Source organism: Neopsephotus bourkii, unplaced genomic scaffold, assembly GCF_033783945.1.
Source record: "Neopsephotus bourkii isolate Nb327-2 ecotype Australia unplaced genomic scaffold, CSIRO-AGI_Nbou_v1 NB_1037, whole genome shotgun sequence".
NCBI lineage: Eukaryota > Metazoa > Chordata > Aves > Psittaciformes > Psittacidae > Neopsephotus > Neopsephotus bourkii.
The window spans coordinates 2,680,449-2,706,678 of NW_026901526.1; the positions used below are offsets into that span (position 1 = coordinate 2,680,449).

Sequence of the window (26,230 nt, forward strand, 5' to 3'; positions counted from 1 at the left end):
AAGGCTTGAAAAAAAATCTATTCACCCAACTCAGGGAGACAAATGCCAAAATGTCTCCAGATTTTAAGCTTTCTTTTGGCTGCAAAATGATCTTTCGAACATGAGCGGGCATCTCCTGTTTGCAAGCAAGTAAAAATTCCTTTGATACCTCTTTAGCTGCAGAGGTACATGCCAAGCTGCAGATCACAGCTCCTCGTAAGAACTATGCAAGATGCAATGAGAGCATCAAGAAAAAGGTGCCTGTGAGGACAGCATACAACACAGCAGTTGGGCAGCAGTGAAAACACCACAGGGTTCAAAGCAGAAAGGGTGCCTTCCACCTCCTTTGCTACAGGGTGCTAGGGTTTAGGCTCTTTTCAGGTTGATTTCTCATATCCTACCTGGAGTCTGATATCAGGAAGGATCCCATGCTGGCACTCATGTAGTCCTGTGACAGAACAGCCAAAGAAATCTTCAGGGAGAGGAAAGGAGCACATATAACTCATGACAGTGAGGACACTGCACATCAGTGCCTGTTGAAAGGACAGAGCTGGGAGGTGTAGAGGCTAAAGGCTTCAAAGATACATAGACATCTACAAAAGGAAGCGGACTAGCTCACACTGACTGGATGTGGAAGAGAAAGGGGCACAACACACTGTATGAAAGCAGTGTCTGACAAAACACACTTTTACCTTTTCCTCCTTCACACCTTTCCCCACTCATTTTAGTCTTGCGTGTAGGTTTAACACAGAGACATCTGTTTTCATGTTCAGATACAAGTCCTTCTCAGTCACTGCCTATGAACAAAACAGGGAGAATGGCAGCCCAACTATTTTTCTCTCTGGCACATGCGCTCAGGCTACATTTTTCAAGCCCTGGCTTCACCCTAGCTCCTTGGTCCAGCTCCTTGAGACACTGACACCACAACTCACTCACGCCTCATTCTACAGGGCGCAGAGAGAACTATTTGTTCTCTTGCTGCAACAGTGTAAAAGCCAAACTGCCTCAGGACTCAACAGCAGCCCTAGGCTCAACCTGCAGCCACAGTCTTCAGCAACAGCTGACATTAGTACAGCACTAAAAAGCAGCACAGACACCAAAGACAATTAAACAAACAACACTGATGACCTTGCTACTGACCTTTCCTGCTTTAGTAACATTTATTGCTCGAGAAGAGATAAATCCCACCAAGAAGTGTACAAGCACTGCAGTTATCACACTGGCCAGTGCAGACAGAAGGAACTGCTCTGCACATCTTAGTGCCCAACGCACCAAGGAAACACTGAGCAAAACACAACTAGAGAATGTCAGCTAAAAAAACAAGCCCAAATAAACAGGTTTTATATGAAACATCTTGGGAATGGAGGAGTGGAGAAGCAACAGCTCCACAAATGCTGTTTCCACAGTGTCCCTGGGGGAGGACTTGGCAATACCTCGAGCCTGGTAATCCATGTGCCCATAGGCAGCCACACCGCCTCCCAGCATTGCAACCGAATTCCACATAGTGATCTTAGGAGCTTCAATGAGTCTGAAAACAGCATTTGTCCTTGTACACTGTACAAAGAAGCTGAGTACTCTTTACAGATCCCTGCTCCCACCACATACTAGAGAGGGGTTTCTTTGTCCAGCATTTGATGGTCCACTTGTACAAAATCTAGTCCCCGAAAGTCACCAAGTCATTCAATAAGCTGTTTTCCTTCAGTCTGTAGCAATAAAACTACACAACACTATAAACATTTTCCACACTGGACTCCAAGATGCTTGGCACTCTCGCTGGAAACACTGCTCCTTTTGTTATTACATTACAGCAGACCCCTTTAGACCCACTTTCCATCATGACACTGAATATTTTTGTCTTTTATTTTCTGTGAGGAGAGTCCTTTCTAAACCTAGCCAAGAGACTTATGAACAGCTATTTGGTGAGTATCACTGCTCCAGGTCTAAGCACATCATTAATCCGACTCATCAGAAAAGCAGAGCAATGCCCAGGGAACAATTTTCCCTTCTTGTATGCATTCCAATGAGCTGGCTACACAGAGAAGACTAGCGTTAACGGGAGATATGGACCTACATGTCTCAAGAGGAGAGAAGGAAACAGACCCCACAGAAGGCAAAATTTCCTTTTCATCAAAAATTTAAGGTAGCTAACAAAACCAATACTCTCTGATGAGTGTTGTCAGTCTATGACTAAGGAGTCACTTTTGTAATTGAATATATTCTTGCTTTCTGTGCAGGGCAGTTAAAGCAAGAGAAGAGGTATGGCATATGAAATTCGGCAAAACACCATGCCCATGCTGCTGCTGGCTTTTGTGTTAAAGCTACTGGCAGGAATGTTAATTTTTCAGTGGAAGTTTGAAGGGAGAAGTAGCATCTTTTATTAGACTGATACAGTTGGAAAAAACAGACAAGCTTTTGGGCACAGAAAGTCCTTCCTGCACAGACCTGAAGAAGGGCTTGTTTGTCTGAAAGTGTTTTTGCCAGCTATATTGGTTCATCCAATAAGATATTACCTTTCTCTGCAAGCCCTGCCCCACTTAACAGTCTGAGCATCATGGCCACAAAAGTGATACTATTACATTTTGGTGGTAATGATGGCTTGCAGCCTAGGCTTCTGCATTTGGTCTAACACTCATGAACTAATTTCACAGAGAACTACTGTTTTTAAAGGGAACAGCTTATTATAAACTGAATTCATTGCCAACATGGGTCAGCATAAAGCTGATGGTGATGAAGGCAAAAAACCCCAAACCTCCCACCCCAAAACCAACCCCAAGATATCTTATTACCATTCACACCAACCATCAGAATAGTCTTCAAGTATGACATGTACCACAATGTGAGGAAATGCCAGGAGAGCACAAATTCTAATAAATTTCTAACAAAACAATTCCCAAAGGCTTTATTTATTTATTTTTTTAATTGGACTAATGAGATAGAATTATTTTCAAGACACATCCAAAAATTTCCTCCTACATTGTGGCAATGCTGCCATGTTTACTAGGACTAGCTTTGGCAAGTGATACTCTAATACCTGAACTACATCATAAACGGTTTATCATAAGGATGCATATTTATACAGAAGACAAAAACAAAACAACCCATACAGAAAGAAGTAAAGCCTTTTAAATACTGTGGGCCTGAGGAAGGTCTTTTAACATATTTTGCTGTTCTGAGTAGTTCTGGTGGAACTGATGAAGCCACTGACTGACCTGCTTCATGGGCAGGCACTGATGCTAGGAGATTCAATAAATAGCTGAAAGCTCATGTTCAGCTGATTAAAACATACTTTTTCTTCCCATAGTCTGCCATTAACTAATCTAATTGAAAAGCATCTATACTGCAAATGAGAAAAATCAACTGTCACCTTTAACATACAATTTACTGTTATTTATTTATAAAAGAGACTGTATTTAAATACTCCTCATTGTTCTATCCTCTCACTCAAAGGTTCATGTTTTCTTTATAATAGCCATTTCAGGTTTTTCACTGTAAGGAAGGCCTCAATAGGAGAGCCACAGTTAAGTGATTTTTTAGTAAATTATATTTTTTGGACATATTCTGTCATCAAGACATAGTCTGTGTTTTATCTAGATGTCTATGAAACAAAACGTGAGCTAGTTTTCATGACGTGTCTGAAGAATGGTATAACTTTTATTTTCCAGATTCAAGTTACAAATGCACAGTCCATATTTTTATTTGACTCAGTGTTGTAACAATAGTTAATTACATTAATTTCAGTGGAATTTTCCCACAGTTTTGCTTTGTCACAGAGATAAAAATGGATGTGGTCACTATCATTACATTACTTGATACTGTATATATTGTAGATTATATGTATCAATGACTGCAAAATTATTTCCCACCCTTAAGTATTTTGTCTTTACAGGATGCCTTGTGGTTTTTAAATAAAAATAACAGCACAAAGTAAGATTTATTTTGTAGAAAAAAAATTTATAAGCTGACTTGGAGAATATTTATCTGTGACATATATTTAAAAACCTATTAATGTATTCGTACCAATATCAATTATTCACTGGAGCCTTTTGGGGGGGGTAGGAAATGGAAAAAAGGTTTTACAAAGAAGATTATTTACTGAAATGAACTAATAAAACAATCCACAGCCTGTTTATACACCTGAAATAAACCAGGCTGACTAGAAATGCAATGCCAAAGAGCTACAGTTTCTAAAATGATACGAAGGTTGAGGGAGAGGGAAGGAAGAAATTAATTCCTGCATGCTTTAAAAATAGTAAGTTAAAAAACAGTACAATAAGTCCCTACAGCTTTCCCTATACTGGGAATTTTTAGGGTAATGAGAAAGACAGTTGCCTCAGAACATACGTGGTATAAAAACTATAGTCTCAAAATACTTCCCTACATAACATGCTGTTTCTTCACTTTGCTTTCTAATTACCTGTAAAAGCTAAGTGAAAATGAGACACAGATTTTGCTTCACTGAACATCAGACATTTTACACTCACTTCAATGTAAACAAGAAGTTGGCAACCAAAAAAAATGAGTTTCAGAAATCATTTAACTTCGGAATCAACCTGCACTTTAATTAACTGTACCACTCTGGTACGAGCTGACCTACAAAAGAGGATGAGTGGTTTGAAGGTGTCCTCCTACCCAGACTGCTGTACAGCACAGGAGTCATCAACATCGACCATTAGTCAACAAGTACCACAATGCATCAAATATTTGACAGAATGACCTTAGCTTTTTAACGTGAGCATCAGTCACGTCATAAACTCACTCGTTGGTTTAGGTTGTAACCTTCTGTGGTTATAAAAAAGAGGGTAATTTTCATGTGTTGTGCCACATCTGTGCTAATAATAATCTGCATTAATATTATTTATATATTAAGGTGACTTCAAGCTTGCTTTAGGACACGGACAACAGGTCAAGCAGTTTTTTTGTAAAGTTCGTAATAGATGAAGAAGAGCTTGTAATTGATAACTGCCAGAAAGCATTAGTTATTTCTTTCATGAAATTATTTCTCTACATGCAACCACAAAATGGGCACCATTTGATGAACACCACAGACAGGGACAATGTAGGCCTGTCCTTATCTGTCTTCGCATTGCAAGGTTAGTATTGATTTTCTTTTAGTAGTTTTCAATCAGCTCACAGTCACCTACCTCGTACATAAACCAGCTAGGCATCTCTATGCCTCCCAAAGAAGAGAGCTACTTAGTTGCTGCACTTTTCGCCCCCCACAGGAGACAATACACAGGTGCCTTATTTTCAAACGAAGGGAGAAAGCACCTCAAAAGGCAGGACTGAGGTAACAGCATTACTTGACAATGAGTCATCCTATGGCCATTTTACATTGTAAGGTTTGGCTGGTCTCTAAGTCAGTTGGGTTCCAGTAAACCCTCCTCCAGTCAGACTGGCCACACTTCCCGCACAAGTCCGTGCAGGGCCAGAGCCTGCACAGCACTCCTGGATGCAAAGCACCCAGAGCTGACACCTAAGCTCTCCTACTGCAGTTAAGACCAACCTTATGGTGATTTATACTCAGCACACCTCTGGATCACACATCCCTTAGTACATCTGACCACCACAGCCATGATCTATCAGGATGAGACAGCTCTGTGGCAGCCACAGTTCATGAATTACTGGGACCATACACTGAAATAAATTGGTTGGGCATTTCCCCAGTAACACAGCCTGAATTTTGGATCTTCTAGACAGGTGCCGAGTCTGAAAAGAATCCTAGAGGAACACAGCAAAGAGTACTGGCTGAAATTGAGCTCTGGCTGCAGAACCATTAAGCAAAACCCACCCCAGCTAACAAGAAGCTGGATTTTATAGTGGATTTTGCAGATTTCTCAAAGCAGCAGCTGTTCCATATCAGTGCTGTCTCCTTAGTCCAGCTGAAGCACCCAAGTGAGATTCAAGCCAGCTGTGAACTCCTGGCTTGCTGGATGGCACCTTGCTATCCTGCACAGTGCACATCTAGAGTCAGGTAAAGGATAGGTTTTATTCATACCTGCTAGTTTTGTTAAATCAAACACAGATGCTGCTGCACAAAGCTACCAGACTTCATGATTGGTTTGGAAAAGACATGTAAAAGATACTAAAATACCAATCAAGGCATTCCAGGCAGAACAATCTGAAGGCCCACATCATTCTTTGACAGCTTTCAGGTATATACAGATAGAGCCAGATAGAAAATTAAGTGCAACAACAAGATTGATGAATTCCTACTTTTATTTAATACTCCAGGCTCTGCATAAAGTGGCCTCTAAACCATCCCCAAACACCAGGATGCTCAGAGAAACAATGAAGTAAGACTCCTTGACCTGAACTGTAAGAACTGAAAAGAACTTCAAAACCTCTATGCACAGTCTGCATAAGAATGATTTAGAAAGAAAGGGAGAGAAAGGGAGAGAAAGGGAGAGAAAGGGAGAGAAAGGGAGAGAAAGGGAGAGAAAGGGAGAGAAAAGGAGAGAAAGGGAGAGAAAGGGAGAGAAAGGGAGAGAAAGAAAAGAAAGAAAAGAAAGAAAAGAAAGAAAAGAAAGAAAAGAAAGAAAAGAAAGAAAAGAAAGAAAAGAAAGAAAAGAAAGGAAAGAAAGAAAAGAAAGGAAAGAAAGAAAAGAAAGGAAAGAAAGAAAAGAAAGAAAATTCTTCATGCAAATTGCCATCTGGGCCAGGAAGCTGAGTACAGTGCTGCTTTCATCATCTTTAATGATGCACAGTTTAGTTCAGGGGGAAGGGAAGAAGGAAATGGGACCAACCTTTGACCAGTATGACAGCAGCATAAGTAATCCCTTATTGCATTATGAAGCGATTCATACATGGGGACCTGTTACATTACTGGCCTGTTAACAGTATTGCAGTTCCTTGGACTTCTTTTTCATTTTGTTTTACATCAGACAAGCCTATTGCTGTCATTTGTAGAGAACGGAAAAGCTGCTACAGTTTTAATATAAAACACAGGAAAAAAATACACAGCAGCTGTTCATATTTTCTAGGAAGTCTGTTGCAATAATGATGTCATGGAAAAAGGCTGGAATCTATTAAAATGGATCAGACAGGCAAGCCATTCAAAGCTTTCAAACAATACGCGTATACAAGCTGCACCATGTACCTTACATTAAAATAAGAACAGGCAGAAATATTATTGAGAACAGGCAGTTTAGGTAATTTCATAGCTTTACTTCAATAAATTTGGTTTACTACTGGAACTACCCAATAAAGCAAAATACAAAAGGCACAACCAGCTCACTGTCAGTTAAGCTCATTTTCACCTACAAAAGCTTTTAAATATATTTTGAAATCACTGGCTCACGCTACGCAGAAACAAAGCAGCTTTGCCAGCAAAAGATTCACCATTGACAAGGTGGACACTTAAATGCCAGGTATAAACTTCAGCTCATTAGGAGGGGTTTGTTGGGTTCCCCCACTCACACACCTCGAACTTGGGAATTAAAGTGGACGGGGCTCCCATCTAGGCACTCTGTTTGACCTGTAATTAGTAATTAGACATTCTTCATTTATATGATTCTACTCCTGGGCTCTAGCAAGTTTGCACCACTTGCTGTAGCTTGCTTGCGTACTACTCCGAGCTGCATAGCCCAAGGCTTACTCAAAGATTATGCTTCTCTTCTTTGGGGTACATTGAAAAGAGGAAAGTTTGTGGTAGAAAACCAGTAAGTTTTGCAGCTATGTGCATGTCTCTAAAGCAATGTTTAGATTTACCCCATTTCTGATAAGCTATGCCTTCCTCTCTAAGGCGTTCATGAGAAACATTTTATTGATGGTGGCCTAAATACATCTTCGTAACACATGCAAAAATACTTAGCACAACATGCATATACTTCTGCTCATGCGAGATCATATTTTGACCACACATTCTTTAATCATTCAAGCTGACTTTTTGCATGCTCAGAAACTAGAGAAGTAAAGCATGACTGACCATGTTTAATATTTTTAAGTCACAATGAAAATACACAGACCAAAACAAACTGGACATAAATACCATAAGCAAAGTTCTAACTTGTGTACTGGGAGGGCAAAAAGACTAAGAGCTATATTCGTCAAGGTAAGAGAAGAGACTCAAGAATAGCTGTAAATAGTTTGGAAAGGAATGATCCCACCTTTCCTTGTGTTCTTCCAAACTCAAGTCCACTATAGATGACATCATATTTTGAATATTCTGTCATACACTGATGTGGTTACATATAAAGGGAATATATGATAGAGGAAGCATTATGAATTTGAGATCAACTAGATATTAGTAAGACATTTTTAAATTTCTTTTCAAACCATCAAATAAATTCCGCACATGTTAACTATAAAATACCAGCTATAAACAAACAAAATTAATGAAAATAGCTTAAGATTCAAAAAATTAATGAAACTTCAAATTGGCTTAAAGGGATAATTTCATCCAAATTACCATCCGAAAAGTCATCCAAAAAGATGTGATTACAGTCCTGGTCAGTTATGCATATGCAAGTTAAATTGATTTAATTATGCTCCATATTAAACACCATTTAACACCACAACAACTATCTCTATGAAAAAGAATTACTAGTATAACTCTAAAACAAAATTCAAAATAGTAAACAAACTAAAAACCCTAGAAAACAATGCCCCTAACTTTGCAGACAGATCCATGATGATGCCATTTAACACTTCCTCCTACAACTGGGTATGTACAAATTTCTAAGTCCACACAAGTGGAGGTGCCAAACCATATCCCTGCTGTCTTGCTCGTGTTTCCAATCCCCATAAAAGCAATAGGCTATGAGTGCACTAAAAATAATAGGTTGGGCATGCAAGTAGCTCTGTGCACTTAACTAAAGGCTCAAAAGATCTAAGCCAGAGTACAATAAAATGAGTCTGAATGCCTTATCTAGGGCACCCCACAGTATTCATAACTTTTGACTTTAAGATGTTATTGGATATAATAAAACAGTGTTAACATTTCAGATGAACATTCAGGGCAAGCTTATAAACTATTCAGTGATTAATGCCCTTGTCTCATGTTTTCAATTTTCATTGCTACTGGGGGTCATATGTTATGATGTCAGCCTGAATCTGGATTTCAATTTTGAGCAAATCAAATTTAAAATTATGATACTAAGGCATATGGTGGAAACTGCTTTAAAGTTCTATGCTGGCTGTTTATTCACTCTGTTAATAGGGTAGATTTCTCATTCTACTGCCACCTATTCAACAAGCAAACATAGTTCGGGTGTATCTTTCCATACAGTAAACATGCCATAGGCTGAATGTGCAGGAACAGAATTTGCCTATACACCAAGATCCAATAGCATATTTACAAAACCTTGAGTGTAGGGATTTGCAGGACTGGGCCAGTAATAGGAAATTAATCAAATCACCAGACATGACGTAAATTGAATCTGCCAAAAGGATTCAGGAGGAGGAATAACAGAAGTCCGAGAAGAGCTGTGAGCTGGACAGAGGCTCAGAGTATTTTCCTTAGGAGCTATGAGGATGGAGATGTTTCATGGGGTCTGATACCAATAAAACATTCTCCTCTTTATCCTGCCCTGCTCAGCAGACTGGAGGATTCCTCACTGACTTGAAAGAATGTTTTATGAAACAGCAGAGCTCAGGCAACAGTAGGTCGCTACTGGAAGGACTATTCTGCTCTTCTCTCCCAGTCCCACCCTCCCGCTCCTTCTATTTCCCTTGGACTGCCACTACTTTTCTCATGACCATGTCAGTGAAACCAGTTTACAAAGCTAAATCACGAGTGCTACCTCTGTCTTCTTCCTCCCTGGTCCCCGTTACCAGAAGGAAGTGTTTCAGGTGGTTGTGCTCCATAAGAGAACTCACTGGGCTTAACAGGAGTCAGCTCAAGAATCGTAATGGTTTCAAGCCCAGGCCATGGAACAACAATTGCTGAATATCGCCATATCCTCAGCCTGCAGTGGTTTCATGTGAAATATCAGCAGAAAATGCTTTCAGTTGAATTTATTAAGTTTGATGTTATTATTTCTTATTACTATTATATTATTATTTCTTCTTTCCACAGAAGAAATATCTGTGGAATAACCACAGTTATGTTAAAGCCCTTCTCAAAGCAAAACCAAGCTCAAACAGGTTTTTCAGGTGCACAATGCATGAAGCACCAGTCTTCTTATTGATTTTTCCTATATTTATTATTGCTTTTTCCAGTAATAAATGGTAGTGCAGATATATAAACAAAATATTTATATACAACCTTTGAAGTACAATTCTCTGTATTGGTAAGGCAGTAGCAGACACAACCAGCACAACTCATGAGTTATTTTAGTCATCGCATAAGGGAGAGCATTAAAAATTTAAGTAGTCACTAATACTTCAAAGTTTGATTTGAATTACAAATGGTCAAGTGTTAAAAAGTTACTGCTAAAGGAGTAATCTTCTATAGCATTTTACAGGCAGAATCCTATAATGCAACATATGCCAGCTCAAATTTTTTCTGAATCTAAAACCAAGGAATATTACAGGGCTTACAGGAATCATGGGCCTCCTCATGGTTCTTTCTATGTTTAAGTTATTAGTGCATTTTTTTCCTAAAATGTTTGAACTAGATAGGCACATAAGATGTTGAAGGTATTCCCTTCCACCAGGGAGACATTTTAAGCACAGAGTAAGCCAATGACCTTCAGAATATCCTCAGCGTGAAGTAGTAAAGCTATTTACATCTATGCAGATGTACAACCAAATGCAATGTGTACATCTATGCAACTGAATTGGAACAATTATCATCTCTGTATTCATTTCTACTCATATTCAAGCAGATGCTGGAGAAGCATGATCAGTACTAGCTATCATGTAATTACATATGGTAAATAGATTACTAGCCTTAAAAAATTCAAAATCAACACGGGGGGCGAGAAGTTTCTTGTAAAAGGAAATATTTCTAAACTCAATTTAAAACCTTCTTGAATGTCTAACAAGAAAAATAACCATTTTCTACAGGCATGGGAAGTCAAAGATTTGGAACAAAACAAAAGATTATGCTTAATTCATTTGTTTAGGTTATAAGTTTTGGAAAATAACAAATAGCTTTTCATTTTCTTAATACCTCCATGCAACTTACTTCAGTGATAACATGTCCATTTTTATAAGAAAAGGCTACAATTTTATTTTAAAGTTAACAGACATTTGTTCTTTTTCCTTTCAAAACCTAGGCATAAGTAACAAAGCACCAGAGTCTTATAAATTTTCTAACACCAAATGCAAATTAAGTCGTGAAATTGCTCTAGGAAAAGTTCCAAGAATGCAAACCCAAAGGAATTTTAACACAATTTCTCAATTTCAGGCTTTTTATGACACTCAGGCAAGGTAACAGAATATGATGTGGTCAGGAAGAGTTATCTTTATATGGAAAAATGTTTAATTATCAAATTTCAACAACTTCCTGTATTTTTTTATGAGCTTTAATATTAAATATATGTATATAAATAGAAGAAACTGAAAGGACAGCAAAGGCCCTGTAGACTGAGCAGTTCACAAAGTTTTCATTACCTGGGAAAGGTGAATTGACAGTTCATAACTTAGAGGGTATCTTCATATGTTTTGTAAATGTCTATCAAATTAAAGTATTTCCTTTACTTGGAGTTGAGTGAACTTACCTGCACTGTACCAGTCTTCATTAGGAGTAAAATAAGAACAACCCCCCACCCCATTATTTGACAAAGTAAAACTTCTCACATTTTATTTTTATGTCAGCTGTGACTATATTGCTTTAAACCACCATTTCCAACAAATTGGGACTTTTCCCATAATGAAGAGAGTAATTATTTAATCTTTCAACAATCCTCCTGAAAAGCTTCAAATCCTTTTTTCTCAAGCACAAGGCAGGACTTTTAACAGATTGTTTAGCCAAAGAGCTGCTGATTTTTCACTCTGCAGAACTACTGCTTGTTTATCCCAGGGGAGACATCAGTCAAAGAAGGACAACTTAACTTGCTGGGTATGCTATTACTCAGCAATAACCCCGAGGGGAGGAGTGACATTTCCTGAACGCTAAGTTTAGGTCTACCAATGCTCCTCTGGAAATACCAAAGAAACAGTAAGAAGCCTGCACCAGAGTCATGCTGCTAAAACCTAGTGTCAGAGCACTGCCCATTACCTCCATCTGCTTTCTCAGCTGGCTCCCATTTTTCTGTCAGAAGATAATTCTTTTCTAGCCCCTTCCTGAAAAACATCCCAGGTACCAAGCATTCAAAAGAGTAAGCTCATCCAATCATGATACATACATGTGTCCTTCTCAAGTAGCCTGTTTACTTCAGCTTGTATCACTGTGAACAACTCAGGTGCTTTTTCTGCACCTTTTCAAAGTATAGTTCACAAACACTAACTGTCCTCTGTGTTTACTTCATGCTGGTGCTTATTAACAATGGTATGGTCTTTATAAAAAGAAAACTGCTTAACTTAGTCCTTACCTGAGGATCTCTTAATTTTCAAGAAGTATTCTTGTCTCACAGTTTAAGATGTTGTAATCTGCAACAGAGCAGAAAGATATATCAATTATATTTGATACTGTGCATAACATCAGCATTATAATTCAATCACACTTAAGCAAACTGACAGATAAAGTTTTAACTATTACCATGGAGTGACACATCTTTTACGGAGACGTGTCAAGCAGTGCAATAGTACAATATTGCACATACACACAAACAAGAGGCACCTTTTTCCTTTTCTAGCATTGCTGCTATAGAGATGTAAGTGTTTTGATCTCCCTACATGCATTCCTCATAATGCTCATGTTGTGGTTAGGTAGATTAAATAATTAGGATCCTGCTGACATTGTATTTCTTATCACCGAACCACCTAATCATTTGAATTAGGCACTTCAGGAAGAGGTGCATGATTGGGCCCAGGCGCACTCAACTCCCATCAACTTCTAATGAGCTCTTCAGTACAAAAACAAACAAAACCACATACTCACTTAAAATGTAGATCTGATTACGTCCTAGTGAACACTCAGTGAAGCCTAATAATTAATTAGCATCCTGAAATTCAACTAAACACTGTAAGCCCAAGTTTCCACTGACTAAAAAAAGTCTCCCCACGCAAAAAGCAGCAGCCGCACTCCAAAGATATTCAAGACAGCACACATTTATATGCATCATTTCCCACTGAGGGTAGAAGCTATCAGTTTAATCTTTCATATGTCTTGCGGAGAACACCATTAGGTAGCATAGCCCGTTACATCTACTGCTCTTTAATCTGCATCTGGTGCCAGATTTGTGTAAAGTTTTTCATTTATTGTTCACTGAGGACTCTTTGAAACTTGATTTTATGGAGAGAGGCTGACTTATAGTGAGAGCAAGCAGCTTTGTTGTAAGAGACTGTCTATGTGAACATCTGCAGAGCTAAAATCTTTAATTTCCTTTTTTTTCACCCCCCTTTTTCAGGTTACCTACATAGGGACAGTGCAAGATGCCTCTATTCTATGAGAACTGGCTGGTTTAAACATTACCACAAATTTACACCTGGCCTAGCTAAACAGCACAGCACTGAGCCAAATGCCAGCAGAAGTGAACAGCGATAACAGTATTTTGCTGCTCAAATATCCAAAGGAACGGGTGCTGAGCCTTTGTTCTCAGTGCTGGCTCTTCAAGCTGGACAGACAACCACAAGCCTCAAATTACATTTCATTGATCCAGGGAAACTAAGCTGGTGTTCAGTTTCGGTTCTGCAACCTGCACATTGACCTGCATGTTTGTTGGCCTAAACAATGAGATTTCAGGAAATGAAGAATTTACACTTTGTCTGAGTCTCATTTTCAGAGAGGGGGATATCTATCTCGGAGGTCTAGGTTGGTGTGGGAAAACTAGGAGGAAAGCCAGTCATCCAGATCCAGGCTCCTGTACTACATTCGTTCACTGAGTTAATTACTGCCCTGAATTCAACAGCAGCAAAATCAAACACAAACCTAAAATGGGAGGTGGTCCAACAAGTTCTAATTTTGCTCAACATTTACTTAGCTCTGGTAAAATTGGAGGATGCATAATGGGAGGTTCATCCAGTGATATTTTAAAAACATACATTCACACACTTGAAAGATTTTATACAGTCTGTCAATACAAAAACAAAACCCAACCATTTGCAATAAAAGCCACATAGTTTCTATGGAAATCTGAAAAATTCATGTAAAATGAGAGGAATAACAATGGAGTTCCACAGTCTAAACGGAGAAATAACCTGTCTAAAGAAAACTGGGTAGTCTGATTCTTCATCCATATTCAGAAGGCACATCCTGATTCAAAATAAAGTCTAGTATTTTGGGGCTTTAGGTTGAGAATACCCATCACATCTGCATAAGGGTTAAGACCCTTGTTTCTTTTAGGGTGTTGTTTCCTATATTAATATTTTCACAAGCCAAACATTCACAACACACTTTATCTTGTTTGGTTTGGTTTGTTGGTTTTGATCTTGTTTCTTCGTTGTTTGGTTCATTTTGTGTTGTTTGGGGTTTGTTGGTTTTTGGTTTGTTTCTTTTTTTTTTTTTTTTTTTTTTACACAAGGACCTTCAAGGTCTTCCCCTTGTTTTTTCTTTAATTTAACCTTAAATAAAAAGTCTTTTGAAAATTCACATTCGTATCTCAGAAGCCAGTTCTTGGCAATTTGCAGCTATTTTTACACAGTAACGTCCAAGAAATACATGTGGCACAGGTTTTTATGCTAGTGCTCAAGTAGAATAAATCAGTATTCTGAAGAAATCAAAAGGGCTGAAAATTCATCGCATTAGTATGCTTATTGTCTCTCTCTACAGAGAAGTAGTCTCCATAACATCAAGTACTATCTCCAGTGATGATGACCATGCTCTGTTCAGAAATCCCTTTTTGCCTGCTCAGAGAGGACCTGAGGCACCCTGTAGTACTTTCATGGCAGAGCCCCAGTTGTATGCCTCACTAGTAGCAGATGGACTGTTCAGAGTATGCTCCTTTTCTGAAGTACCAAATAGCTTTTATTTTACACTACTGTCAGCTTAGGGTTTTATTGTACTTCATAGCAGAAGAAAAGGAAACAGTAGAAAACTGAGGACAAGTAGAAACCCAGCGAAGACGAGGCTTCTTCTACAGTTCTTTCAAAACAAGCACCACAAAATATAAAGTTTCACCTTCTTATCTAGAATATGTAAATTTTTCAGATTCTGATCTCTGGCTGACTCCCACTGACAAGATCATTGTGGCTGCATGGGGAGCTGCCGCTGTCCATCTGCTTTACACTGATACAAGATCGCAATCAGATCTGGGTCATCTCACCTTTGAGTTTGCCACACACATAAATTAAGAGATCAGATGCAATAGTGCTTAACTACAATCTAACTTACAGGCCTTTTCCCTTCCAATCGCTGATGTGAAACTTACCTACATAAATAAAAGAGGAATTTATTTATATTTGCTCTTTCTTTTATGAAAAGGAGGAAAACACATGCAGTGTATTTACCCATATGTATATGGAAAACAGACCAAATATACCTCTAGTATATATAATAGTAAAGTATTTTAATAGTTAATGAGCTATTAGAATACAGGGATTATATTATTATTCAAATATTAAAAATACATGCACCTAACACTATATTCCACATAATTACAAGCATTATAATAGTCACATGAACATGCATTTCCTAATAATTACTTTATTGAGTTCATACATGTGGCAGCCACACTCTGTTCATTCAAATCAAGCAAGTCCTAACTCACTGGAGTGCTAACAATGAAAGCCTCCACTCAAAGACCAGCGTGAACAGTAATTTACACTTCTGCTGTCTGACAGATGTGCTTGACAAAATTCTGCAGTTCTGGTTTACTGGTATGACCTAGTTTGCATTCGTAATGGGAACTATCAGGGGTTTGGAGCACATCACTCATGGGGAGAAAAATGCAATAGCCCCCAGTTCATGGCCAGATTTCCCTAACTCAGTGATTTTCTTTGCCTGCCCTGAGTGCAGTCAAGACATAAGCTTCCTAGGAGGGGCAGGAGCCTTTCAGTCTCTTCCAACCATGATGGTACAGATGTACCTAAAGCGATGAAGAGCTGGCTTGGTTCCAGGTGTATTTCCTGCATTAAACTTGCATGGAGGAGTAAACCCAGCATGGAAGCCATGAGCAGCATGGAAATCAATGGTTTATTCTTCCCTACAAACGAGAGGCAGATTTTCAGACAGGGTGCTGGCTGCAACGCCAGGCTTCGTATTACAAGTGAGGAAACTGCTTCCTGTTGTTTGATCATCCCACTTGAGGAAAAGAGCACTTGCTAAATATGGCATCAAAGACATTCTTATTGTCATCATTACTTCCACCTGTCCACTGAAATACAACTCCAAATACCAGCTAAAACCTCACACCCCGGGTGGCAATGGTGAGCGCTCTTGGTTTGGTACTATGACATGAGCACTCTAGGTCACATCTTGAGAACTACTTTGCATGATATGCTACTCTGACACAGACGTAAAAAGTTTGCACTCTGCCCTGTAAAGACTAACATATGACAGTAAGCATGCTGACTAAAAGCTAGTATATGCACAGTATTCTCCTAAATTATGAGAAAAGTATTGATTTCAAGGAAAGCCAGAGTGCTTAAACACACAACTGTTTAAGGATTCCTCTGAAGACACCAGGGCCCCTTTCAAATCAACACCTCCTCTGCCTCCCTACACATACACACATACTGCTGTGATGTTTGAAAGCTGTTCAACTTCCCATTCAGACAGGAATTTTCAGGAGAGTCTTTCTGGGGGTAAGGTTTTGTGTTTAACAGAGTAACACAAGATCTTCATTGGAAATTAACGTCTATAATCATTGCTGCTCCTACTGAATAAAATCAGGTCAATAAAAGAACAGCCAAACAAATGAAACAACACAGTGAAAATGAAACTAATGACTGGGAAATATTAATACTTAAATAGCTAAATAATTAAAATATTAAGTCATGTTATCAGAAATCTTATGCCAGCTCTTAAAATAACATCTGTGATTCTTTTTCTCTGAAAGTGACAAAAAAATGCAGAAAATTATCTGCATAAACTTTTGCTTCCATAAATCTTCATCTCCAGTAAAACCCACAAATTCCCTGCATCATGAAATCTGAGAAAAATCTGACAGTGTAGATAAAATTTGAGGTTTTTTTCACATCAAAAATCATAACCAAAAAATCAAAACCATCTGAAGTAATCCATATAAACCGTTTCAAATAAACTGAAATTAAGGATGATCACACTTACTTGAAAATGCCTTGATCTTTATATTCTGTCTAAACCAAAAAGAATACACTCCTATTTCCCAAGCTTGGCAGCCAAGTGAGCCACAGGGAAGCCCAGGAAGACCAGTGGAGCTGTTTTGCCTGCAGTGATTTTGCAGCAGGAACCAACTGTGCCTGAACTGCCAGCTAAACTCCGAGTGGGAAAACCCATCACATAGTACTCGGGTGATGGCTAACTGGTAAAGGACTTGAGAGCCTTTTGAAGAGAGGGAAAATTCATGGCCAGATGAACATCTCTCCTTCTTATGCTCCCCTACTCTGAACTCCTCTTCCCTTTCACATTAATAGAAAATGTCAAACTAACAAGGCAATGCAATAGATCACAAAGCAGTTGTGACACAGGACATACATTTCCCTGTCAAAATAAGGCCACATTTTGTTTCAGTAATACACCACAGCAATAACAGATCAGTCAACATTCAAAATCCTAACAATAGTAATGCGAAAATAATACAAGCCACGTGCTGGCTGATGTTGCTTGTAGTCTTTCTGTAAAAAAGATGTTGGAAATTTTGTAGACATGCCACAGCTATAAGATGTCAGGCTCCAGCCATTTTCATACACAGACTTCATGAGAACGTGTAGCAAACAGTTTTGCAATCAATCCGCATGGTAGCCTTTTACATCCTCCTCTCTGGGCTCTTGCCTGAACACAGTGACCATGAAAGATGTGGTTGCTGACACCCTGCTTTGTGACTCACTGAAGTGTTTGAACCTCTGAATCACCCTGGGAAACCACATCTGGAAGTGTACTACAACATGTGTTGTATTCTGATCTAGGACTAATCAAAAGCAGAGACCATTATTGACTGGCTTGCTATATTCAAAACACAGTACTGGGTCTAAATCAAACCCACTGGGTCCTGCATGGCCTTCCCTACTTATTGAAAGGATACACATGCATTCCAGCACTATCCTTGAGTTCATTCCTTCCCCATCCAATGCTGCCTTTTATTTCATGTATTGCCTTCCTCCAACTGTCAATGTGAAGCAACAGAAAGTAGAAAATTCTTATAAAAACAGAAATACAATATTGGCAGATGGTGAGCATGAAAGAACTGAACACTTTCTTCCTTCTTTACTAATTAGACTGAAAAGAATTTACCTTGGCAGTGTCTTTTCAAAACTGTACTACAACTTCCCAAATTCTCTTCGGTAATGCACCCCGGTTAGATCTAAAGTTGCTTGTACTCTACCTCTCCTGTCTCCCTGAGATTCTTCATCTTCAGATCCAAGTTAAACAGAGCATCAAACTTCTATTGTAGGAAGTTTCTTTCATATGTGTCATACTTGCATAAAATCTTTAGGGTATTTTTCTTCCTTTAAAAGAAGCCAGACTATGTTGTTGTTAAATTACAAGCTTATCTAGTGTTTGTTTCTTCAGTGCTTTAATCTTTAAATGGGGTTTACTAAGCAGCTTGAGTTTTAACTCTGTGTTCACTGAGGAGAATAAAATGTGTATTTAGGTATCATTCAGCTGTATTCCCCTCATATTTTAACATTTATCCCACAGAACAAAAATACGTATCATTCAGTCCTTACCACTGCTAAAAATAAACAACAAACAAGCTGTACTGTGCTTTAAGTGTCTGATTCATCACTTGATGGTACATCCTTTCATCACTTTTAAAATTAGAATGCAAGAAGATGCATTAGGTTTTACACACTTGTTTTCCCTGTGCACTGAAGTAACTCCACAGGCAGCAGAAAACCCAGCCAAGCTGTGCTATACATTAGCTCTTAACATTGCTGCTCACAAGAAACTTACATTTCAGTGGGACACCTTTCCACTTTTGTCTACCCTAAAAAGAGATGGAGCTCACGTTAAGGCTACCACACATCACTTCACACTTCCACAATATACTATGTGTGCCTGGACACCCATAGGCAGGCAAGGAGGAGCTAAAGTTGCTTTCACCTCTGCCTGCCAGCACCCTGCCTCTAAGCCACCATCAGCTGTTACAGGCTGTGGCTTCTACCTGGCTCTTCAAAAACAATGACAAAAGTGTTCTGAGCAGCTTATTCCAGATACAACAATCCAGAAGCACTGACGAGTTTAGGAGTCTGTCCCCCAGAGCTCATGTATAAGTTGATGCATATGCAATGAGTGATAGATCTCCCCACAAAATGTTGGTATTTGTGGCTTTTTACCAATTCCACAAAACAGAAACCAAGAAAAAATAACTTCATGCCAGAGATCCTGAAAGAAACAGATACCTCCTTGATGGTGAAGCTTTTGTTTTCATTTTTAGGGCCCATAGACAGACCTTTACACAGGCACTGGCAGTGCAGTACAGAGGGGGGATTAGGTGTTTGTGTTCAATTATAATCTGTTTTTTCTTCAAATAGGAAGAGGCACTTCTGGAAGAAAAGCTTGTGGCAATTCTCAATGCTCCCTGCTTTATTCAGCAGGAAAGTCATACTTAATGGAACTAAACAAAACAGGTGCTTCATCATTTTAGCTGGAAAAGCCGATGTGGGAGGCTCTGCTAGCATGGGGATAGCCAACTGGGGCTTCCCAGCTTGCCAGCAGCCCATAAAGCTGCTACTGGGGGGCCTTGGCATTGTATTCAAAGCCACTTTTAAGAGCCAATATGGTAAGCTGTGCAAGATATGATGTGTAGGGAGCCTCATAAAGTCCTTTAATGGAAACAGCAGGCTCGTGTTGGAAAAAGTTTTAGGAGACACATACACCTGTATAAAGAGCTAAGCTCCTGTAAGGTACCGTTGCCAGCCCAAGCATACAGCTTCCCACAGACCCAAAGCTAACCACAAGCTTCTGGGATGTCATTTTCCATTAGAAAGTGTGCATCATCAAGGCACAATTCCTCCAGCGAACACTGTGAACAATAATAACACTTGCCATCAGAGGTAAGGTTAACTCGTAGAAAGCCCATCAGTAAGTCAGGACAACAGAGCAAGCATCCTGGATTATGTGTACTGGGGAGGCAACCGAATCCAATGCAGCTGCCACTTGAATAGTACCATTTAATACCACTTTATGAATTGTTCTTAGGTATACGATTATCAGTTATAACTCTCTCTAGGTGGAAGGCAGTCCAAGGCCACCTTGAGAAAGGATATGCACAATACCGAGTGTCTTTTTACCTCTTCTTTCTTCCACTACATATAAATGTAACACCCTTCCCTTCAAGCAAAAGCTCTGCAGATTTCTTCTACTACTACCTGCAATGCCAAGTCTTAATCATTTCTAGTCAAAGCCGAAAGCAGGACCCCCATTCTGAAGAGCAGCACGGAAGTACGTATAGGTATGAAGCCAGTAGCCCTGCCCAGTTACCAAGCACATCCAACTCTCACTTCACTCCTGGCTCCTGGACTCCAGTGATGCAGGGTGCAGATGCTCTGTCCTACAGGGACCTGCCAGTCAGCTACACTGGATACTCAGGATCCCAGCCTGGAAAAAAAGGCTGCAGGACCATAGGAAGCATCAAGGCATACCTTCTTCAATAAGTTTCATTAACAGGGATTTCCTGGATATACAGGTCTGTGCTTATGACACTTTACCTATCACATCATCCAAAACCCCTTATAAAACTGACCAGCACAACATAAGTGGAAGAACATGACTATTACCCAGAATATATTTTCTGGCTATTTACCTAAGTTCTTTGCAGCTTGAGTATACCATCAGAAAGGAGTGTTTACAAACTGGACCGGGGGGGGTGAAGAAAAAAAACCTGATCTCTTATATAATATGAGTGACAATGTAAGTATTCAAAGAGGGGACCACAAAAAAAAAAAAATGCAAGCATCAACAGACAGAATACGAACAACCCTCTGCTACAGATTTGATGTTCATTTTTTTTTTAAATTATATGAAACCTGAAGCACCAAAAACACTCAAGCCTTTTTTATATTCATCTACAGCAATTTCACTTTCACTCCTGATTTGAAGGATTAAAAGCATTAATGTGATCCTTAGGGAGTGTCATCTGTTTAAAGCCAGAAACAATCACAGAATCCACAGAGGAAGGAAGGAAGGAAGGAAGGAAAGAATTAATACAATCACCTTTTCTCGAGGCTTGCTCTGTGTGTAAGGACTAACACATTGCCCAGTTTTCACTCGAACTATCATTTCACATTGTTAAAAAAAAAAAAAAAAAGCCTAACAAGGTCTTTGGAAAATAGTGAATGACTTTTTCATGACTGAGTATCTGGTTTATATTTGAATATACAGGAAATGGATTCTCCTAATCAGCCCTTTTTACCTACTGCCAAAAATATGAGAGTGCAGCTTTACAGCCAAAGCAAGCTGTTATCCACTCCTTTTATAATTCACTCAAAACCCCTACATTAATGCAATATTGCAAATGAGCACTTAAATGCAGGAGAACAAGGAAAAGCAAATGACAGATCCCCTCTGGAACATGCACAAGTTCTACAGACCTCCTATTGTGGACTGTTCTTATGCTGATTTTTCCCAGCACAATTTCATTTTATTAAAACCCCAAAAGAAAGCCTATATGAAACCATACAAACAAAACATGGGAGATATCACATGTCCCTAATAAACTCTATGAGAAAATATACTTTTGAAACTGCTGTTTGCATATGGTGTCATTCCGTTCATACTCTTTCTTACAAAAAACAAAGTTATCGCATTCTGGCTAGTTTCACGTTTCCCAAAATGCTTTATTTTTTTTTCTTCCAACAGAAAATACTCTTTTGGTCATTTGTCCTGGAGAAAGGCTCTTGCACGCTACTTAATGCACAATCACTGCACAAATGCCTTATATGTAATTAATAAAAACACATTCTAAATATCAAACTTGTTACACGCAGCAAGCAACTGCACAATTCATCAACAGACAACAAATTTGCAATACTCAGAGGGCTTCAGATTCACTGCTCAGGTACAAGCCATATGACCAGCCCTACAAAAACATGATTCATTAGATACCAGCTACCAAAAATGGATTCTGGCTGTGCACTGGAACAAGCATTCTATCAGAATTAGTAAGAGATAAAGCTCACATCATCTTTAACACTGTGAAGTGACACATGATTGGTCCATTTCCATTTCCTCTGACAGAGAGGAATTCCCCAAGGGAGAGAGACATTCATATGCATGAAAGGAACACTCATTCTGACTTGAATCAGGCAAGATCAAAAGAACATTCAAGCTATAATTTGGGGGAACAGAAATTAGAAATAATAAGCCCGGTTTGAAAAATATGACAAGTGTTGAACAAAAATATGGCACAATAGCTAACGTATTGTGACAAGGAAGAAAACACTCATTTCCTAAGACAGAGTATCTGAACAAACATTTATTATCCTGACCCAAGTGCAACCAAGGAGTTCACAGTATGCTAGAGACTGGAAGGGACCTCAAAAGATCATCTAGTCCAATCCCCCTGCTGGAGCAGGAACACCTAGATAAGTTTACACAGGAATGTGTCCAGGCGGGTTTTGAATGTCTCCAGAGAAGGAGACTCCACAACCTCCCTGGGCAGCCTGTTCCAGTGTTTTGTCACCCTCACCGAGAAGTTTCTTCTCAAGTTTAAGTGGAACCACTTGTGTTCCAGTCTGCACCCATTGCCCCTTGTCCTATCATTGTTTGCCACTGAGAAGAGCCTGGCTCCATCCTCGTGACACTCCCCCTTTATATATTTATATACACTAATAAGGTCACCCCTCAATGTTCCAGAGTTTATATGCTAATGTACCTTACTTCAAAGGTTTCTTTAAGCTGCATGAGAAGGCAAAAACTGTAACACCTAGAATTTTACCACTGAAGAAGAGGGGACTGACAAACTGCTCTGCTGGCAAAAAGAAAAGGCACCGAGAAGTTTTTCAAAGATGCAGAACTTTCTTTATCTTGAAACAGATTAGTGCTGGTTTCTGTAACTGCAAAACCTGTACCTAGGTGAGCTTTGCTACCGCACAGGATAAAACAAAACCTGGTAAAACTTTCTAATTCCCAAGATACTCCCTTACCGACACTGTTACTCATCTAAGTTTCTAAATTACTTTGTGTTTACCAGGGACTTGCAAATTAGGAATTTGATATTCTGGCACTTGGCAAGAGAGACACAAAGCGGAAGCTTGCAAAGAAAATGTCCCGTGGCAACACAGTTTATTGGCAGAAAGCTCAGGTCAGCTGCTGGGACTGTTCAAAAGGTCACTGGAAAGAGGTTTTAAAAGTAAATAAAATAAAATAAGAGAAACGGCTGCAGGAACTTGGGATTTCTATAGAAACCTGCTGGCATAGTTCGCATAACAGTAACGTGCAAAGTTACAATGTTTGAGAAAAGGGAGGGGGCAAAGAGGAGAGTGGGTTAGCTGGCTCTGCATGGGAGGGAGGGTGCTTCACCTTACAGGTATGGCTTCCTCCCTCCCACAGTGATGACCAAGAAGGAGACGACCAGAAGCATACATGGGTCGGGATCTAGGGGTCTGATTTGGTCCCCATGCAGCAAGCACGTAAGTAGCCATTCTAGATCCAGGGCTGGATCCAGGGACACCAACCACACTTGATTTCTACGTGGTGCTTAGATGAGTTACAGTAAGTCAAAATAGCAAAGCTAAAGATGAAAAAAATATGTTTAGTAATGCTCAGAATTGTAAGGCCTTTTTCAAGGGTATCGGTCATAGTGGTTATGAACATTACAAGATGGACATGATCTAAGAACACAGAAGACACATTTAGTTTCTAAAACATAGATTACACAAAGACAGAAGGCACCATTCTAGTCACACAGGGATAGTCCTTAATTGTACACTGTACCCAAAAAGCAAGGTAATACACTGCAGCACAGTAAGATGGGGTACCACTTGCTTATTTCTCACTGTGACTAAACAAGCTCTGACAGCATGTGGCATAAATCCTAACAGGCTTGGATAAAGTCATCTCTGCTCCACTAGCAGCTTTTAATACAGTACATAATACCAAGAACATTCCAAAAAATTGGAAGATAGTTGATGGGGTGTAAACGTCTAAAGAAGGACAACTCAAATAACTTACAGGCCATTTATAACGTGACATCCATCCAGAAAAGGAAACACAGTATTTTCAGGGGATTCAACTGATACAGAAGCAAAGAATAGTTATTAGATTAGTTCCAGACATCATGGATATTTGGAATATATCTAATGAAACAAAGCAGGTTTCATCCTCTGATGAGTATAACAATTCTATCGGATAAAATAATGGGTTACAAATAAAGGACAGCAGTATTTGTTAGGCATTTCACTTTGTACTATCCAAAATTCTAATCAGAAAGTTGATGCTAAAAATAACTAATAAGCACTTATTCCAAAGATCTCAGAGCCACCACCAATGTAAAATAGGGCTCTACTAGTAACACCTGTATGAAGCAAGCCTCTGCAAGAACATGTATTATCCCAGTAGTCTTCAACATCAAGTCGCGGTATTTCTACACACAGCATTACAGACATCAAAATTAGCTTAAAAATTTGTGGAATGTATATGATAAAGTGATAAAGTCAGAGAGAACACAACAAAAGATTTATACTTAGCAACTGAAAATTCAACCTCTTCAAATTACAGAGAAACTTAAGGATGATGGGGAGGGAACTCTTCATTAGGGACTGTAGTGATAGGACAAGGGGTAACGGGTTGAAACTTAAACAGGGGAAGTTTAGACTGGATATAAGGAAGAAGTTCTTTACTGTGAGGGTGGTGAGGCACTGGAATGTGTTGCCCAGGGAGGTTGTGAATGCTCCATCCCTGTGGGTGTTCAAGGCCAGGCGGGACAGAGCCTTGGGTGACATGGTTTAGTGTGAGGTGTACCTGCTGATGGCAGGGGGGTTGGAACTAGATGATCTTAAGGTCCTTTCCAACCCTAACTATTCTATGATTCTAAGCTCTGAGAACAGACTTTTCTGCAGTTTCCAAGTGCCTCCATTGGAAGAAAACACCAATCGTACTTCAGGTGATGAAGGCTTAAAAAATCCTTCAGTAACGGCCAGAAATTCCAGAAAGAATGATTAATCAGTGGTCCAAATTACCAAAGCCAGTCAAGGTGGATTCTTCAAATCTTGATACCACAAGATGAAGAATCAGCACCCTTTCCAGAATATATATAATGGCAAAGTACAAATTTGCATTAGTCATATACAATTTACTGTCTTCATACAGGGCAATTGTTTAAGAAGTACCATGGCCTGTATATATACAGGAAGATCACACAACTTTTTCAACAAACCCTTCTGGTCTTGTTTTATTTGACTGCATGGATAAGAGAGAAAAAAAAAAGGGGGGGGGGGTACTTGAAGTTCCAAGATAAGATCCTTTAGGCATCTTTAGCTGTATTTTTAGTCTTTACAAAAGGTTAACATTAACACTGCCTCAATAGTGAAAAGATTTTATTTATACAAATAAACAAGAAAAAAGCACACCATTCTTCTCCTTCATTTACTGTATTGTCTGGAACACTTACAGCCTGTTTGAGTTGCTGTCACTGACAGGTGCAGAATGAAGTGGAATGTGTCCAGTACAGTACAACATGAAACTGATAACATTATCCTACTTGAATGTCAAGTTTGCTTTGGTAGCACATTAATGATATGAAGCCAAAAGGAAAAAAAAAAATATCAGCAACAACAAAAATCCCCAAGATACTGACTGCAACTAGAACAAGCAATACATCTCAGAGAAGATATCTAAGTCAAATTTAATCATATGCTAAGCAAAAGCAAGCATGTCTCAGGCAAAGTGGATTACCTTTGCAAATGAGCGAGCACTGAGAGTTTACTCAGTTCCTTTACATATGCACAGACTGGAAGTACAGCTTGGAAAGCAGCAGTACTGATAAGAAAAATCTCACAGCAGCAGCAGGCCTCAAAAGCAAAGGGGAAGACAGGTGGCAGTATAAACTGGCAGGAGGGCCAGTACAAAATCAGAAATGAAAGGCTTCACAGCTATAGAAATGTACCCATAGGAACAAACTGTACAACTACAATAAGGAGGAAGGTCAGAGCAGAGTTGCTAGAGCACTTCACTACTTTCTCTTCT

General features: G+C 39.2%; 1 protein-coding gene across 1 annotated transcript in view; it reads right to left on the reverse strand.

Moving 5' to 3' along the window:
* Nucleotides 1–26,230, reverse strand: part of BMPR1B (bone morphogenetic protein receptor type 1B) — a 191,160-nt gene that overhangs the window by 135,211 nt on the left and 29,719 nt on the right. Inside the window, exon 2 of the mRNA XM_061360953.1 lies at nucleotides 12,396–12,453. The gene's annotated coding sequence lies outside the window, so the exon portion shown is untranslated. The remainder of the gene's footprint in view (nucleotides 1–12,395; nucleotides 12,454–26,230) is intronic.